This window comes from Gouania willdenowi, chromosome 10, assembly GCF_900634775.1.
Source record: "Gouania willdenowi chromosome 10, fGouWil2.1, whole genome shotgun sequence".
Classification (NCBI taxonomy): domain Eukaryota; kingdom Metazoa; phylum Chordata; class Actinopteri; order Blenniiformes; family Gobiesocidae; genus Gouania; species Gouania willdenowi.
In genome coordinates, this window is record NC_041053.1 from 20,465,076 (window position 1) to 20,483,225 (window position 18,150).

At 39.0% G+C, this 18,150-nt stretch overlaps 1 protein-coding gene across 3 annotated transcripts in view; it reads left to right on the top strand.

Annotated features, from left to right (window-relative positions):
* Positions 1–18,150, top strand: part of frmpd3 (FERM and PDZ domain containing 3) — a 100,978-nt gene that overhangs the window by 12,713 nt on the left and 70,115 nt on the right. The gene's annotated exons all lie outside the window — the stretch shown is intronic.

Consider the following 18,150-nt stretch of genomic DNA (forward strand, 5'->3'; position numbering starts at 1 on the left):
ATTTGGTGTTGAAGGATAATGATCAATGCTTTTGTGTTTGTGTATTGTCTCTGAATAAATAAGCTTGCAATCTGTATCAATAAGTTTTATCTAGAATGCCAAGGAGGGATAAGATAATGACTGCTGGATAAAATGCTGAGGAGATCTAATATCTAGACTGAAGGTGGCTGACCCTGGGCCCTAGTAGTTGGACATTGGTGTTTGTGTTGAAATATGCCCTTTACCTTTAGGTGGAAATGACAGATATGCTCTATAAGGACTTAATACCTGTCGAAGAGCCTTGATCAAGTTATATGTGCTTCTTTGTTTCAGTTTTTATGCTGATGTCAATCTGCACCTGATTCATATGTCCTTTCTTCTTTTTGAAAGCTGCTCAATTAAGAGAGGCCTTTGTTCAAATCTCAAGAAAGCCACACAATAAGACAAAATAATTGTTTAAATGGACAAATCTGAGAAATGGTTTTTATTATGGAAAAAAGAAAAATCATTATCGACTCACTGGACAGAAACTCATGATTGAAAGAAGACGAAAGGTATCTTTGGATAATTGTAAGAACTTGTCTGAGCATTCACAATCACAGTCGTCTGATGGAGTCGTTCTGTGGAGATTTACGAGTTTCTTTGATGTGTTTTGTGCTCTGTACGGCAAACTAAGGACAAGACCTTTCTTCATATTGCAGATTGACTTCAAAGGTGTTAAAAAAAGGCCTGTGAGAGGTTACATCTGTTTAAGTGTTTCTCAGTGTGTTTGCAAGAGGAGAATACAGTACTAGTTTCTGTGAAATATATAGTGAACACAGTTACTAAAAATATTGATGTCAGGTAAGGAACCAAGGGAAAAGTTTTGAACATTCCTCAGTGGAGAGTTTTTGTTGCCGGCACTGATTAAAGCTGTGTGCACACAAAAAGACAAACTGGCCGTTATCCGATAAGATTATCCTGTGGTCTGAGGTGTGATAATGGCTCTGAAATGGGTCAGGGCCGACAATCGGGAGAAATGACCCTGTTCAATATTTGCGACCAAAACTTGTCGTGTGAGAGAAAAGTAAACAACTCTCGATTTTTGACCCCGTGATTTGGTAAATGGTAATGGACTTGATTTATATAGCACTTTTATGACTACACTGAAGTAGTGCCACAGCACTGTACAATACCAGCTCATTCACCCATTCACACACCAATGGGACTGAGCTGCCATCCAAGGACACTTTGACGCATAGACAGGTATAGACTGGGATTGAACCCCCAACTTCTCGATCAGAAGACAATCTCGACACATGAGCCCCAATTTGTGATGTGTAAGTGAATGTAGCCAATCAAGAAACGAGCTGACTGAGAAACAAGTAATGCTGCGTTCAAGGAAACTCGGAACACAGCCTCTCTGATTTTAAAATTGTGATCTCCGAGTTCAGCGGCAGCACGTCGAAATATCTCAAATATGGCTAAGTGCTGGCGACTAGATTTTTTTCTAGACCTTGCCACGTGGGTGCTACTACTTCAGGTTGCGTTCCAAGTCCTACTTGCAAGTAGGAGGTAGGAAAATCCCAAGTGTCACTACAGTGTGGAGTTTGCTGTGTTGAGATTATCAGAACACACACACACACACACACACACACACGCTACAATCGAAACTGTTCTATGCTGGATTTTTTATCTTCATTTGTAGGGTCAAGAACAAAATATCTTCAGATTTTGAAAATCCTTGTGTGTGTACTCGACTTAGCACACACTGGACTCCAAATGTTTTCCTTGTGAATCTATAACTTACGATTAGTAATTTATACTTTAGTTATGGTAGATTTTTGGCATATCTGCGCTGAACTCCACCATGATAGATTTGATATGAGAACAGGCCTGCTTAGTTTGTGGACTGTCGGCTGTAGTTTCTGGGTGCACACATCAATATCAGGTGAAAGGAGCAGGAATTATAATAAATTTAATTTGTGCCCTTCACTTTTGAAGGGATCGAAATGAATATGATTACGAGCATAATCGTAAGCATCATAAGCATAATCACATCCTTAGTCCCATTTTTTATTTGCTATTCATTTCGAAGGCAATTACAACCTGAAGTTCCTTAGCTGGGTTTAGATCAGAGGGTTGACTTAGTCATTACACAAAATCTCACTTCTTTACCTCAAGAAAATTTCTGGATGCTTTCAAAGAATACTTTTGGTCATTGTTTATTTTTCACTGAATGCACCATCCAATGAGTTTGAAAGCAAATGGCTGAATATAAGCAGAATGTTGCCTGAATTCTAAAAAAACATGAGCCATGTGCAGCTATTCATATCCTGACAATACCCTGAATAACAGCTCCCTGAAACTAAAGCGGGAACATCCTGATGTAACATCTTGGTGACAAACTTGTTCCAGTTTATGCCTCAAAAGTTTTCCTGTGTAAGCTTTTTAAAAAGTTCAGTAATGCAAGGTGGGATTTTATTTCCTCATGAAAAGTGAAAAACTTTATTGTTGAATCATCTTTAATCCTTGAACCAGGCAATAACCTTTTACATCCTTTGCCAACATTAATATTGCTGCTCTGTAAACAGAAGAACAGGAAATTGCGAGACAATATATTAGCATTAATCAATAGTGCTATCATTCTTGCAACCAGCAAAGCACATTGAGGACATTTCCTCATTATTTTATTCTCACCTAACTCAGAAAAAACTGTGACATGGTTTTGAAAATGCCACCAAATACTAATTGCTAATGTATATTTACTGTATGTTGTGTGTTTGTGTGTCTTCAACAAGACAGGCTTTTAACTTGTTGTCTCAACTCCAGGACTTTTTTTTATTTCTTTCTTTCTTAGCTGTTGGAGGAAGCACCATCAAATTAGTGTAGTTACTTTAAACACTTTGCCACTAGCATTCTCTTCATATTCACATGGCTCTGTTGTCATAACATAAAAGTGAGTGTGTGGATTTGTCTGTGAGCAAACATAGTCCGGGCAGATGGAGAAAATCCCCTGCAGATTGCATTGCATCCCTGCATAAAGCCCAGACACATTCTGCAGCCAGCACAATGTGATGATAAACATGACAATGCAACATTGATAAAAGCTACTATTTGTTGTTTGGCAGTCGCTTTGTGGATCCAATCGACACTACACTGATTGCTTCTATTTCTGTAAACTACAGAGGGGGACCTCATAGGTTGTTTAATGTTCTACATTGTTTCAATTACAGCTCATGAGCATCACTGCACAAGGAGTTAGTCCTGTCAAAGAGACCCAACGAACAACACACACATACATACACACGCACGCAAAGGCTTTACCTCCACCATGATTGTGTCGGGGTGTATTCATTCGCCTCTGAAAAGCCTCATTTAAATTTTTAATGAATTCAGACTCTTTGAGGTAAAATAGAGAAGTGGCCTGTCTGAGTGTTTACGAGCCGCCATTGCTCTCACATCTGAATTTTCATAATCCAGAGCCGAGGGTACAGCCCAATATTAACATTTAATGTTGAAATGGACTCAGTATATGTGGTTTTATGCAGAGCATGCCCTCACGTAAATAGCACTGATTGTGCATGCATGAATGAATGAATGAATGATTTGAGTTGAAAGCCTCCGTGCTGGATTCATTCTCATCGCCAGATGTTGAAATTGAACATGGGTCTTAAGTCTAAGTAAAGCTGGGTGTCATGAGCAGTGGGTTCTTTCTGTTTATTACTGGCACACAGGTTGCGAGAACCAAAACAGGCATGATAAAGGATCCCTGAGGCACAGCAGGATCAATGTTCAAACTTGTAGAAATTCCACAATATACAGAAATCATACTACAACTACTATGGTAGGTAGTGCAATTGTTGGCTTTGATGTCTTGAAAAACGATTGTGGCTTTATGTCGTGTTTGACTCCCCAACTCCATGACTTCTTTTGGGATGAGCTCACACAATACTCTATCCATTGTTCCCACAGGCCACGTGACCTCCCCAAAGACGTCATCTGTGAGGGCAAGCTTAGAGGCGCGCTTGTATTGTTTACCTGCTTAGCTGCATTCTACTCCACAAAAGACCATTAAAATGTCTCGCAAAACCAACACAAATGGCCGGTAAACCACCAAAAAGCGGTACAGAGCGGTAGTGTCGATTCGTACAAAGTTTGTCATACCAAAATACCACTGACCACAAATACCTTTCTGCTATAATGTACATAGACATTCTAAACTATTTGGTTTCTTCCAAAAGTGCTTATACTATGGAATAGTGCAGGCTTTCAAATCACTCGAGCCGTACAACCAGTATGTGAATGGTACAGCATGAAGGCGAATGAGAAAGGGCTTGTGACAGGCAGGTTATGTTAAACTATTAATGGATTTCAATAGCAAGGGAGGAGGGGGCACCCTGGTGGGCACCGCAGCTGGGGAGATTTGCGAGAAGGGCCCGGCGAGCGTCCAGAGTCGCCTCCGCCAACCCCCTCTGCCCGGCACTGGACACCTCCCTGCGTACGCCGGGTCACCTGTTTGTCCGGCCCTAGGCGAAGGGGCCGACAATCACGGTGAGGCCAGAAAGTAGGGGGGAGCGCCACCGACGCAGTGAGGCGGGCCGAGCACCGGGTCTCGGGCGGCGGCGCCTGTTCCTCCAGCTGCGACGCGAGCCCAGCCCCGCTTAGTATTCTAGCCCGACCGACCCAGCCCTGCGAGCCAATCCTTATCCCGAAGTTACGGATCTGACTTGCCAACTTCATTTACTAAAGAATCCACGTTTAACTGAACAATCGCGGCAATTAGTGCACCCATTAACCCAACACAAAACTATCATATTGTGCTCTTTTGGCTGTGAACAGAGGCTAAACTTGTTTCAGCTGCCCACAGCAATGGTGTCGGGGAGCTTGTTCAAAATTCCAACAGACTTTGAACCTAACAACTAATCTAAGGCATCACAATGGATTCTCAGCTCTGAAATTTAACATTGACCAAAGCAATGGTTGTTCAACCACATGTACGCTTGTAAGGCATCCTCTAAGCTCCACCCCTATTCCACCATGCCCCCCACAAGCTTGAACACCATCTAATGTAAAAATATCAAATCCCCCAAAGCAAAACAATGATTGACCTGATCATTCGAAAGAAGCAACGTCTGCACCTCTTTTCAGGCCCCTAAGATTAATCACATGTGCTCAAATAGTTCCAGGAACATTGTCACATAATGAGAGCGCTCACAGGAGAGCAATTTAAGGGCGCATATGATTGTTTTTTTCTATTCGGACCAAATGGCAGGGATTGGTCAGAGGTTTTTACAGGATTCCAGCTGCTACAGAGGTCTGATTCTTTTCATACCTTTTTCTGAATACATAATCTATCAACATGCTCTCAGGATGGAAGGACCATTTTACCCAGTACGACAAAAAGTGTTTCTCAACAGGATTGCGGACTCTGCCTTTAATATTGATTTTAAAAAAAATAAAGATAAATGAGATATAGCAAAAGACTAAAAACAACTGGAAGGTAGTCCGTACCATTCAACTATCTACATGTAACTGTTGTTCCAGTGATTGACCGGGGACCAGTAAACTGATACCCTGAAAATGTTCAAATGGTAGAGAAGATTAATGGAGGAATAGTTGTTCCACAGTTATGAATTGTGATTATAATTCCGATCTAAGAATGTGTATTTTGTCATCCTTTTTAAAGCATGTCTGCTCACTAAAAAGTTGAATAATTGAGCATGAATCTTGACAACTTCATTATGAGCTCACGGGCTGATGGTTTTCATGTTTGTTACAGAACAGTAGTCAGCTAACTAATTAAACTCTGAGCCTGTGTTTGCTACCAGTTGTATTTCTTACTTTTTCTCTGGACCATTAAGGCCAGTAATACACTTCCAATCTGAATAATGGTGTGCAGAATGCGTTGCCCACATTTGGTGTAAAAACACAGAGATTTGATTCAGTATTAGGCTAAATTAAGCTGACTTTGTCAGATTTATTTTCAACAATGTGCTTTTATTAGTTTAAAATTCCTTCTGGTGTTTCCCTCAAACTTTCTCCTTTTCAGTGAAGACAAAGAATAAAGTTTGGTTTTAAACAGGCAGTAACTTTGGATGGGAACTTTTTATCTCGCTGTCAGGCTTCACATCTACTCGAGATAAACTTCTGAGAGCCTTTTTGCACAAAAATCAGACTGTGAGATTGCATCCCTTAAGGACTCCCTCTTTAATCTAAAGGAATATTCACACAACTTGTTTGGAGATAAACTCTTTAAAACCCCGTTCATCTTTATCCCTTGCAGTATTATTCAGCTCGTGTGTTATCCCTCTACTGGGATACAAGAAGTCACACTACTCTCTTTAGCCTGATGTCTAATGTGAATATTTGACTAACGCTACAGTGTGAATTTGATTTCCAGCATTGTGCAAGTCCCAGAAGTTATGTATAAAACATGTCAAAGTTAAGATTTAAGAAAAAAGTACCAGAACCTAATTTGAACTTTGCTCACTAATTGTATGAGGACATTCATTATCAACACACAGTAGATTATTTATCTTGGGAAAACACACAAACGCTCACAGAAACACAGTGGCTACGGTTACATGATGTTTTTCAATTTGGAATTAATTATTCCGACTTAAATTATGAAGAATTAAAGTGTTCCGAACTGAGGTCCACAAGAGAGAGAAGAGAAGAGAGATAGAGCAGTGGAGAAAGGAGATAGAAGTCCGTACTTTGGTCAATAAAAGCCAGCGCCTAATGCAACAGCTGTTCTACCTCCACCCTACAGTTAGTGAACCTCTGTGGGTCTGTTGCTTCATGCCCCAATGAAGCATATCCGTCCATCCACTCTGTTCATTATATCCATGTCTTCTAAGGCTCTTCATAAGCAAATCGTCTTGGCTCCAGTCCGGGCGGCCATCTTGGACTATGTTATTTACTTAAAGCGGAATTAAGTGTTTACAAGATTAAGGAATTATTTAATTCAGAATTAAAATCTGAGTACACCAGCCACCTAATTCAGATTTAAGTTTAATTCGGAATTACATTTGCAATCAGAATTAAGTGTTTACAAGTTCAGTTAAAAGAGGATTTAGCTTTTATTCTGAATTAAAGGGGTATTAAAGCTCCCATGTAAAATGTGGCCACTGAGTCAGATGTCAAGTGAGTGATGCAGGAGTTTAGGGTCACCCTCCTCCGGCCCTCTCCCCCTCCACAATTTATCCTGAACAGAACATTTTTCAGTCACTCACTCACTGATGGCCGCTGCTGCGAGACAAGGCTCTTGTCAGGTTAATTAATAGTCCATAGGTAATGTGGGCGTCCCTGGCTTCAGGAAGCACAGGAGTACTCTCTTAGGAGAAGGATCAGCCTGTAATGAAGGGTACTCAGACCATCTGTCAAGGGACCACAGCCATGATTAAAAGTCAGCAGGACTCCTCTGTGACAAACACAGATACATCACTGATGTGTTTGCGACATACTGTGAGGGGCTAAGCTGTATCCCACCTCATTTTATCTGCATTCATGCATCAAACAAAACCAGCCTCAGAATCACAGTCAAAACACATTTGTTTACAAATACAGTATTGATTTTGAAAGTATAATTTTCAGAGGAACGTAACAGTGATAAATTGTGCTTTGCTCTGTGTATTTTTACACATCTATACTCTAAGGTGAAAACTCAGTGTGTGTGTGTGTGTGTGTGTGTGTGTGTGTGTGTGTGTCCTAAAAAGAACAATGCACCCTCTAATGAACTGAGAATGTGACAACATTCATACACGTGGCAGTGGAGATATGAGCTATATGAAACCTAAAGAGCCATCAGGTTTTACAGTCTGCAGCATCATTACAGGAAATTGCCATTACATCAATGACCAAACCACTTTGATCCATTTTGTCATCCCATCCCAGGCATGTTTAACCTTAAAGCAGAACTTAGCGCTCCCACTAAATTTCCCTTTTGGTTATGTCACTGTTGTAAAAACTCCACATCCCCCGCTGCCTGCCCCACCCCACAGCTACATGTGCACCTTTGCTCTCCCAAGACAGTAGCAACCGATCATTGAAAAATCTTAATACAACAGTGACACTAAGGGTGCTTTCACACATATAGTCCAATGTGACCATGTGAACAGTATGAGGAAGAGAGACAAGTAAAATAAATGAATGATGTGGGAGTAATACGGAAGGGAGTGTGGAAATGTGTGTGATGTGTTTGTTTGTGTGCTGACAAAGTGCCTCTGAAGATGGATGGATGGATGGATAGATAGATACAGTATTTGTGTGTGTGCTGCCTGATGGAGCGCTGGGTTGTGTGTGTGTGTGCCTGTTGCAGCAACGACAGTGTGTGTGATTGCTGCTGAGCCACTGCAGTTTCTCCTTTCCTCGGACTAAGGTCTTCTCTGTCTTTTTTGTTTTGCTGGCTCCGCCATGATATAAGTTTGAGAAAAGTGAATTTGTAGACAACCATGTGCAGCCACGGGGTTGGTCATAATCTAGCATTAGTTTGTATTGGGCTGCCATAAAGCAGTATGTCTTGCCACTGGGTTGGAGGCAAAAAGTTGCAAGTGTGGTATTCTGGCCAGAGACAGCAGGAAGAGATGAAAGACCCCCCAATCACCCCATAAACATGTTAATGACCCTCAGAGGGACAACGAGAAAGATTAATAAGGTGAAAAAGTTTCTTTGTTCTGCTTTAAGATTCAGGATAAACAAAAAATAATAAAGATTCACAATTTTTTAAATCTAACTGTTGCAGTTACTATTTTCTTGGTTAAACAATTGTGGATTAAGCTCAGATGCATATTTAGAAACTGTTACAGGCGTTCAGGGAAGGTGAAAATTGCCTTGTCTGAAATTAAATGCCTCTGTTTTTACAGCACAGAGATTTTAGTTTACATTCAGTTATGGGCCATTTAGTGCAGCAGATGTTAGCAATGTGGCCCCTCAGGTAAAAAACTGACGTTCGGGTGAGTATGTCCCTGATTGTGGATCTTTTCGTCAAACAGCAAGCTGTATCTGTAGAGGCAAATCTTCGTCTTTTTCTGCTTTTTTTTTTTTTGTACACTGTTCCTGAGGAAAAAAAAGCAGAGTGTATGAGTGAAAGCTGGCTCATAGAGAGGTGTCACTAATGCTTTTACCATCTGCTGTTGAGATATTTGAGAAACTTTTTAACAATGGTGCAAACCAAGCTGTGTATCTTAGTTCATGTAACAAGTGAACATGTGAAAAACAAGCTGCTAAGTAGAAGCCTTTTACTTAGCAGCCTTGCTTCTACTAGAAGGAAATACTCAGGCTTTTTTTTCCAAGATAAATAACTACCACAGTTCAAAAGTTATTTTTTATTTTTTAATCGTTTCAGTACTTCAATGTAATGGTATTATTTCCCATCTATGTGTAACCTATTTTTCTCTGTGGCAGTTAGGGGCTCAAGCACACATTACCACCTCTTTTAGTCCAAAATATCACAGAGAGCAAAGGTGTCGCTCACTGCTCAGAGATTAAATCGCTGTCACACCTGGTGAGGTTGATAGAGGCTAATGACCACATACCTCTCCTGCCATCCGTCTGGCAGACAGTAAATCGAAATGGCTACCGTTCAGGAGTTGTGGAGTTGTGCTACTCATTGCAGCCTTTACACTTTAACGTTTTTACAGGATGGCCCTTCTGTTAATGATTGATAGATCCATGAACATTACAACTGCCATAAATGTGCATTTTAATTGCGAATTAAAAAGTTCAGTCGTCAAGTCACGAGACTAAATCTATATTATTATAGATATTTTTAATTAATGCATATTGTAGTGTACATTAAGGATTATTTTGGATTATTACACAATAGGACATCACTTCTTAAAACATAATATATGTTTAGACATAAATGCATCCAACATCATGGCTGGTATTCAATCATTATCACCCAAGGCATAATATGCCCCTATATTTTATCTATCTCAAAAGTTTTCTTTTATTTTTCACAAATTGACATTCGATTCATAACATGTCGGCTACATAGTTCATTTGACACTGCTGAGGATAAAATTCTGTTAAAAGGACTGCAAACATGGGCTGGAATAAATGAAAAAGAATTGTTAGTGTACTTGGAGGAGTATAGTTCTTTTGTGAGCAGTAGAAGCTTTAAATCTGACCAGTTAACAGTTTACTGTTTTTGTTCAGCCTCCATATCCTCCCTGTGGGTCACTCTCATAGCTACCCAGATGACACACAGATAAAACTCTAACTTATCACCTGTATTATGTCTATGTATTTATATTCTTAAAATGTTTTCCTTTCTGCAAGGAGTATATTGTATATCCTTGGTTTTATTCTTCATCTTCCGCTGCTGTAACAAATGACGTTCCACAATGTAGGATTAATAAATTATGATCTAATCTAATTCTTGGACTAAACCTATTGTCTTATAGTTGTGCCACCGCTTAGGAAAAGTATAGCCTATTACTGCATGTGTGAAAACTTCCTTCAAGAAATTCATGACAGAACTTTGAAGTGCTGATTGATTTCAAATTTAAACACCTCCAAAGTGAAAGGTTTCAATTCAACAAACGTTGGCTCTGTTGACATTGTTATTGTTGCTCCATTAGTGAACATATACTATACATCTGTAGTGATACAATCCAGTTCAATATCTTTTAAAAACAATCCACCGAAATGTTTTTTTTAATATATAGTTTTAGACATATTTGCATAAAACAAGCATATTTTCCATCCAGCATGAACATTTTAGCCACAAGACATCTTTAATAGCAGTACCTATATTTTGCCCTTCAAAAAAATGTTAGTGGAACTGACACATATTACCTATAGAATTTGTAGCGTTGCTGAGTTATGTGTAAGTGTGTGTTGATAAAGTGGGTTCTTCTTAGCAAGCTGGGTGCTGTAGGCTGGTTCACCTGAAGCCCATATGCTGCTTCTCAAATACAGATCTATGCACAGAACAATGCAGTGAAGATAAGACATCTGTCTCCTGTGATCAAACCCCTTTACAGAGCTGGGGAAAAATTTGACAAGGTAAAAATCAAGATCCAGCTGAATGGAGTCACACAGAGTTAAATGATTCAAGTATTTGTGTCAGTTTCTCTTCTTTATATCTTCCAAACTGGTTCTTTATAGCTGGTGCTTATGAGAAGCTGTGCGAGCTCCCTAACACGTGTGTGTGAGTTTCAAACCACACTGAGGTAAGCAAACTGGGAGTTTAGCAGCTGGCACACTGTAGACTGCTTTTTTTTTTTAGAAGGAAGGCATGAGTTCTATGTATAATGTTCTACTTTCTACTAAAATCCTTCTCAGTAACTGGGAGAGGAGGAAACAGCAGGTGATTACTAAAAGCCTGGACACCAACAAGACTTCAAGATGATTAGGCTTAATGGTCCTGGAATGTAGCTATGTACTTCTTTGATGTTAACGGCAAAGCAGGAATTTTGAACATAGTGGTCTCTGACATTAGTAGAGGACGTCAAACCTAATTTCATTTTAAATGAATTTATGGTATTATCACATAGTTGGTGACTTGGTAGCTAATGAATAAACAGTGGTGCTACTTATTGCTAGCGTTTAAAGCTGCTTATAACTCACATTTTGAAAAGCTGTACCTGTACATCATCCAAAAGATGTTCTCATAAATCTTCTGATAGGATTTTACTCACAATTTTTTTTTTTTCTTTTTCTCCACCATAAACAAACTTATTGTTTTCGATATCAACATCCGCCATTGTTTTGGCATTGGTAGTGATCATGATATTAAACAAATTTCTTGCTACTGTTTCCCCGGTTGTATTTTTATCTCTTAGTTCTTTCATCATACAGACGTTTATTACATATATCACAATCTGAGGTCCAGTTCTGTGTTTTATCACGTGTGTTTAGTTTTGATGTGCTTGGTGAGAAGTGTTTGTTTGGCTCCAGTAATCAGGATATTGTGGGTTAAAGCCCTGAATGGTTAGTTTTCTATTTTGTTCTTATTAGTATTGTTTGATATTTTGTCAGTAACATGTTCTGTTAGTTTCGAGGTCTTAGTTTTTTCTTTGTAGAAAATGGGTTAATGTGTCTTCATACCCTTTCTTGTCAGTATGTGTGTGAGTGATTGAGTATTCCCTCCTGTTTCCACTCGTCTTTTGATCATTCCCTGCAAAGTTTGTTTTTGCCGGTCGATATTTGAGTTTTGTTAGTTCGTCTGTAACTATATTTGTTTGATCCATTCCTTTGGTTTTTTACTTTGCTTGTGTTTTTTGTTATTAAAAATGATTTTAACCTACTCCTGCCTGTCTTTCAGTATGATCAAGTGAATTGGCATGATACAGGTTTTTAGATATTTCTCCAAAGGAGTTTTGCTCCAAATAAAACCCTAAATTGTATCTTCTCCGCAATTTATCAGTGGCAAAAAGCAGACGACATCTTGTTTTCTGCTCATGTGCAGCTGACTTTTGGCTTGGGCTTAGAAAAGTCCATGGATCTTTCAGCAGGCAACATCTGATTGTTTTGCAGCACATTTATAACCTGGCAATCTTTCTCAGAAGTGATGCATTAAATTACTGTGGCAGAAAACCACAGTACATAGAAAAGAGAAGGAGATCTTGGTGGATTCAAGCCCATTTTTTTACAAACTGTACATGTTTTTAATCTCACGTTGTTATTGTAAAGATTTTATATTGAATTAATTCAAATAATCTACTACTTTAAGCTGTTTTTCTAAAATATATGTTACTTTAATTAGTAAAATCCTACCTTGTGAGCAGGAGTTTGCACATTTATCATCCTTTCATCAGCAAAGGATTTGTGGTCCTGTACCTGCTTTCCACTAAGGAAATGCAGCAGTGATGTATTGATGGAAGGTAAGGCCATGCTCCTCCCAGTTGCCACTGATCAATATTCACATCAACCTTCAAATATTTCCAACAGAGCGTGTCTCTGTGTGTTTGACTTCGATCCAGTTGCTTCTCCACAGTTGACACAGATGGCAAGAAGACAGCTTTAAATTGTGTCTGTGCTCTGCTCTGTTTAAGTGAGAGGTTGGCCTCAGAGGTCCAGTGCCTTTAACGATCCACGATTTATGACACTCCAGAAAGAAATGTTTGACAATCTTGCTCAAATGCTGAGGAGATTGGACATGTTGGTGCACACTACCTTGCTTTTCTAATTAAAGCCACTGTGAGTTCCATCGTGTTCCCCCATACAAATGCATGGTTGTCTTGGTTGATCCGTTTTGGTTGTCAAATCCTGTGTAAACACTTGTTGTTTATAATCAAAAAAAAAAATTATGTATATTATTTGACCTTTTATACCATTATGTGTTGACAATTTCCAAATGTTGACTGAATTTCTACCAATAGTTTATGTGTAATAGTCTTGAAAAAGGTGACATTTCATGTATAACAAGTGTTACAAATAATGGTGTACAGTCAGTTGTTTCATGAAGTTTACCTTAGTGGGTTTCCTGTTTCAGACCCTGTGTTGGGTAAAGGGAACTCTGCTGCCTTATAAAAAGCCTTAAAACAATAATTTACCAATTCTGGAAATGCATTTGTTATACCCTTTTGATGTAAGTAACACATTTACTTCCTGTTTTGTTTTACTTTGGGCAGTGCTCCAATTATGGCTATAAAAATTTACCCTTATATTATTCAGGATTTACTTCAGTATCATTTAGGTGATAAAAAACACCACAGTGCATATTTTATAAAGAATTATTCACAGTTGTTTTGTTTTGTCCTTCAGGCTACTGTTCCATCTAACAGATGCCAGCAGATTAAACAGTCTGCAGTGGTTTACTTTCCCTTGGGATGTTATTGGCTCTGAAGTGGATGCGTCTGAGCCTTATATCACTGATCTACAGAGAGAGCCCTTAGTATTTTCTCCCTATGTCTTCTATCCTCTGTAGGTCTTTCCAATAATCTGCTGAGTAGAGGTGATATTACATTAAGGCAGAAGTAAACCTTTTGCAAAGAGTCTACCAAAAGATTATGCACAGCACATGTTGGGCCTGTGTTTATTTTTTTCTTGTGTTGGCCCAGTGATGGACTGCTGCCCTAACCAGGGGGTCCGCTGCCTGCCATGCTGACTAAGCTGGAACAAGCCCCAGCACCCTGAGAGCCAAAACAGAGGGCAGGCTAATCTAAACACACACACACATACACACACACACACACACACGCACACACACACACACACACGCACACGCACACGCACACACACACACACACACACACACACACACACGCACACACACACACACACACTCAATAAAGATAAATGAAGGATTTAAAAAACATGCATGATTTAGATGGAACTTTCAGCTAATCGCCTGACACTGATGCACAGGGATGCTACTGCGTAGATAAAATAGTTTATCAGGGACTCAAGTCACACAAAGGAAGCTACAACAAAGCAATTGTAGATGTGAAGAACTGAAATTATCCTTTGCCTCTGAGGAGTGTTTTTTTTTCTTATTTTCTCTCTGTACCAGGACAGACCATTTCATAATAAGAGAAAAACACTTTGAGTCATTAAATTCTGTGTCAGTGTGTCAGCATTTGAAGATATCTTGGGAAATATCAAAGAGGATACAACATCTTGTTGAGTTTTCTGACATGAAAAAGAAACTTTGCAGTGAAAGTTCATACATCCCAAGTCTGATTTACACATTCTTTAGTTATATCTACCTTTGGTCCTGTCAAAACGTGTCACATAAAACATTATTCACATTAAGAAAGAATCACTCTGTCATAGAGGTGGGGCAAGTTCATGCTGCTGAGTCTGTTATTGCAAAAAAAAATACAGTAAATCTGATTAACAAATCTTATTTAGTAAATTTTACTTGGTCATTTCTATTGTTATAGTAGGAGAGTTTCAGTGCAGTGGGCATTTTAAAAGGTCCTTATTCTTTAAAGCTGGGGTACTCGATTTATTTTCTTTAATTAAAAAATATGTATTATCAGCATCATATAGTATATTGTAAAAGTAATCATTTCTGAAATAATTGTACGTCTGCGTGCTGTCTGTGCCTTATAATTAATTATTTTAGTTAATAAAACCCCGGAAGACAAAATCTTGGCAGTCACCCCCTCCAGCTCCAATCACAGAATTTAGAGAAAGGAGGGGTGAGCAGAGCCCATGAAGGAGCCTCCTCATTGGCTGCCTCATTTGGCTGTTTTCCTTCTCGACAGGTGATCTAATGTTCCATTTTCCTATATTTTGTGTGCATTGTTTTGCATGGCGACGTGTTTTACCGGTAGCGCATGTTCAGCTCTCGTGCGCGATTTTGTGCACTTCCGTAAGAGGAGGAGACTGGGAGGGGATTATAAGAGTGGGGGGCGGGATTTACGGTTCGAAATCAGCCATGCCCCTCTGTCATGGTTCAAGAATCAGGTAGTGCAGCTTTAATACTGTGACTTTTACTGTTCAATAGCTTTTTCTGGAGCCTGACGCTCTCCAGAAGCCCATGTTCAATTGCAATTCATTTATGATTACAGTTACCAGCATTTTTTCCACATTACAGTTAAATTAAAATTATTTTTCATTCGCAGAAAGTCAATTACAATTAACCACAATTACCGAGGCTGAAATAAATAACCTATTAAAGTTAACCTTCCTCTTGTGTTAGATTTCTGTTAGCATCTCTAATGATAATAGGTCCTAAATCAGCTGAAAAATACACTAAAAACAAATATCTATCATCTAATTATTTCCTTCCAATCTATTGGTAATCTTATGAGGCTTACTAATCAATGAAAATACAGGTTTTAATATTTTTAATGTGGGCATCTGAGCCTTTTTTGTGTCAACATACCTCTAGATTTAATTTTTTTTTAAATGGTAAAATGCGGGAAAGCTTCATATGACATATATTTTAATGATTATTAACTACTGTGTAGAATTGTACATACAAGTGGAACATGGTTTTCTATTATAGAATTTTCATGGCAATTAGAATTACACTATAATTGTAATTCATTGTCAATTACGCATTTTCAATCATGATTGACCACAACCCAGATGCACACCTGGCTTTTAGCGAGTACTTGTATTAACGCAGTGACATTTCAAATAAAAAGTATCAGGTTTTGATTTAAAGTCAATGAGTTAGCACCAGCTTCCTGTGGTTACCATAGTGCTGTACACAGGATGTCAATGAACTTGCTTTCACACTATGATTCATCCTTTATTTTTCCAGATATGAGTGACGTAGTTTGGATTTTTTCAGGAGTGTATTCAAGTAGAGTCAGAGATTTAATATTCAGTGATCACAAAAATAAAGTGGTAGGTCCAGCTTATGGCGACAGAGAAAAACAGTCGGACTAAGCAAAGACTGAAAAACATGCTCGCACACCCACACATTAGATGTTACTCAACGGCACACTTGTGAATTCTCTCTTATCCTACTCAGTCTTTTCAACCTGCCTTCCATTTAACAACTGCTCTTTTAATAGCATTTTGAATAAAAAAAAATCTTCATGAATGGATTTTTTTTTTTTTTTACAGATCAGACAACAAAATAAAAACAAGAACACATGCTTAGAACATTTAAATTTAATTGTATGCAAATAAAAACATGATTACTTTTTTGATAGTCAGTATATTTTACTCACTGAATATTGGCTGATCAAGGGCAGAGCACTTTAACGTTCTGCGCCCCATTTAATTCTGCACATACGTCATGGATCAGATGCTGTTACAGTGGTGCATCATAGGTCTTAAAGGTCCGATTCATGCTATTTTTCAACCATCTCCATTTGTTCTAAGAACCCCAAAAACATAGTATTTGAGGTAAATTTTCCTAAACTTGCCTGTTTTCTAGAATTTTAGCCTCTGAAAATTCACTTTCTGAGCAACTCTACACAAACAGGCTGATTTGCATCCTACTCATGCATATTCATGAGTGGGCGTGTTTATTGACGGGACACTGACTTTCTCCTCCTCGCACGGTGACGTAGGGCCAGAGAACGGCCCGCCCTCCTCTCACCCACTCCGTATCCGAGCTCATGCTGCTTTATAAACACGAGACAGAGCGTGGGGGCGGGGCGTTCGCCGGTGCATACAGACTGTAGAAAATACATACATAGCACTGCGCAAAGGACGCTGAAATGCTCACCTTCATGGGCGTGTCTGTTTACATGCCAATCAGAGAGCTTCCTGGAGGCGTGGCTTCTCCAGCTCAGTCAAATTCGTTATCAAAGTGGGAACGCATCATCAAATTGGAGAGAGGTGTTTGGGCTCACCCTGCAGTAAGAAAGGAGCAAATCACCCTCTAATTAATTATTGACGGAATCAATGAAAATTACATGTATATGAAGCCCAAATAGCACTTTTATGATGTTTAAAGCACAGAAAAGGCGATTTAGCTTAAAATGGGCCCTTTAAACTCTGAAAACTTAAACAAAAATCAATAGTTATGGGAATCTCCTGTTCTTTTAGTTCTAGTTCCTGGATAACTTGACCTCTTCTCAATGTAAAAAAAAAAAAAAAAAAAAGAAAAGTTATAGGAAAGTGTGTTGTGTGTTGGTCTTTACATTGTATATCCTGCTATGTGCCCTAATGACTGGCAAACACTCCAGCACTCTTATTGACAAAGCCAATACAGAGGATGGATGTGTCGGGCGTATGTTGGATTAGCTATAAGCCAAAGAGCCAGAAGAGTGACTGACGAGATTGAAATAATTAGCTGGTAACTTTATAAATGTAATACAGCCTTAATATAAGTCAAAATAAATTACACCTTATTGTTAGTAACAGCCACTGTTCTAAAAGTTCTGATGGATGTTTTTAATTAAAAGGCCCTTTTAATCCTTTAAACCCAATGCTGCAAATCCCCGGCAGCCTATTGTTACAGCTTACTACAGTGCAATGCTTTTTGTGCACCACTGCAAAGTACAGCGTGAATAACTGTCATTTTCCTAGCACAGAGTGGCTAAGTGGTTGTGGTGCGGGGGCTTATTTCGGGCACTGTTTGACATTAAAATGAAAAGGGACGTGTGAAATGTGTGTTTAGTCATTGGTGTGCTGGCTTCTGACGTCAACTCCTTATGGCTGGCACAAGCAGCCTTCGCTCATGTAATAAAAGCACTGATTCTGCCGCTGAATTTGAGTGGGCTGTAGAACAGACACACAACCGTACATTTATGATTTTCTTTCAAAGGTCAATTATAAAATAAATCCTTAAAAGCTGCAAGAGGCACATCGCAAAGTGCTTCT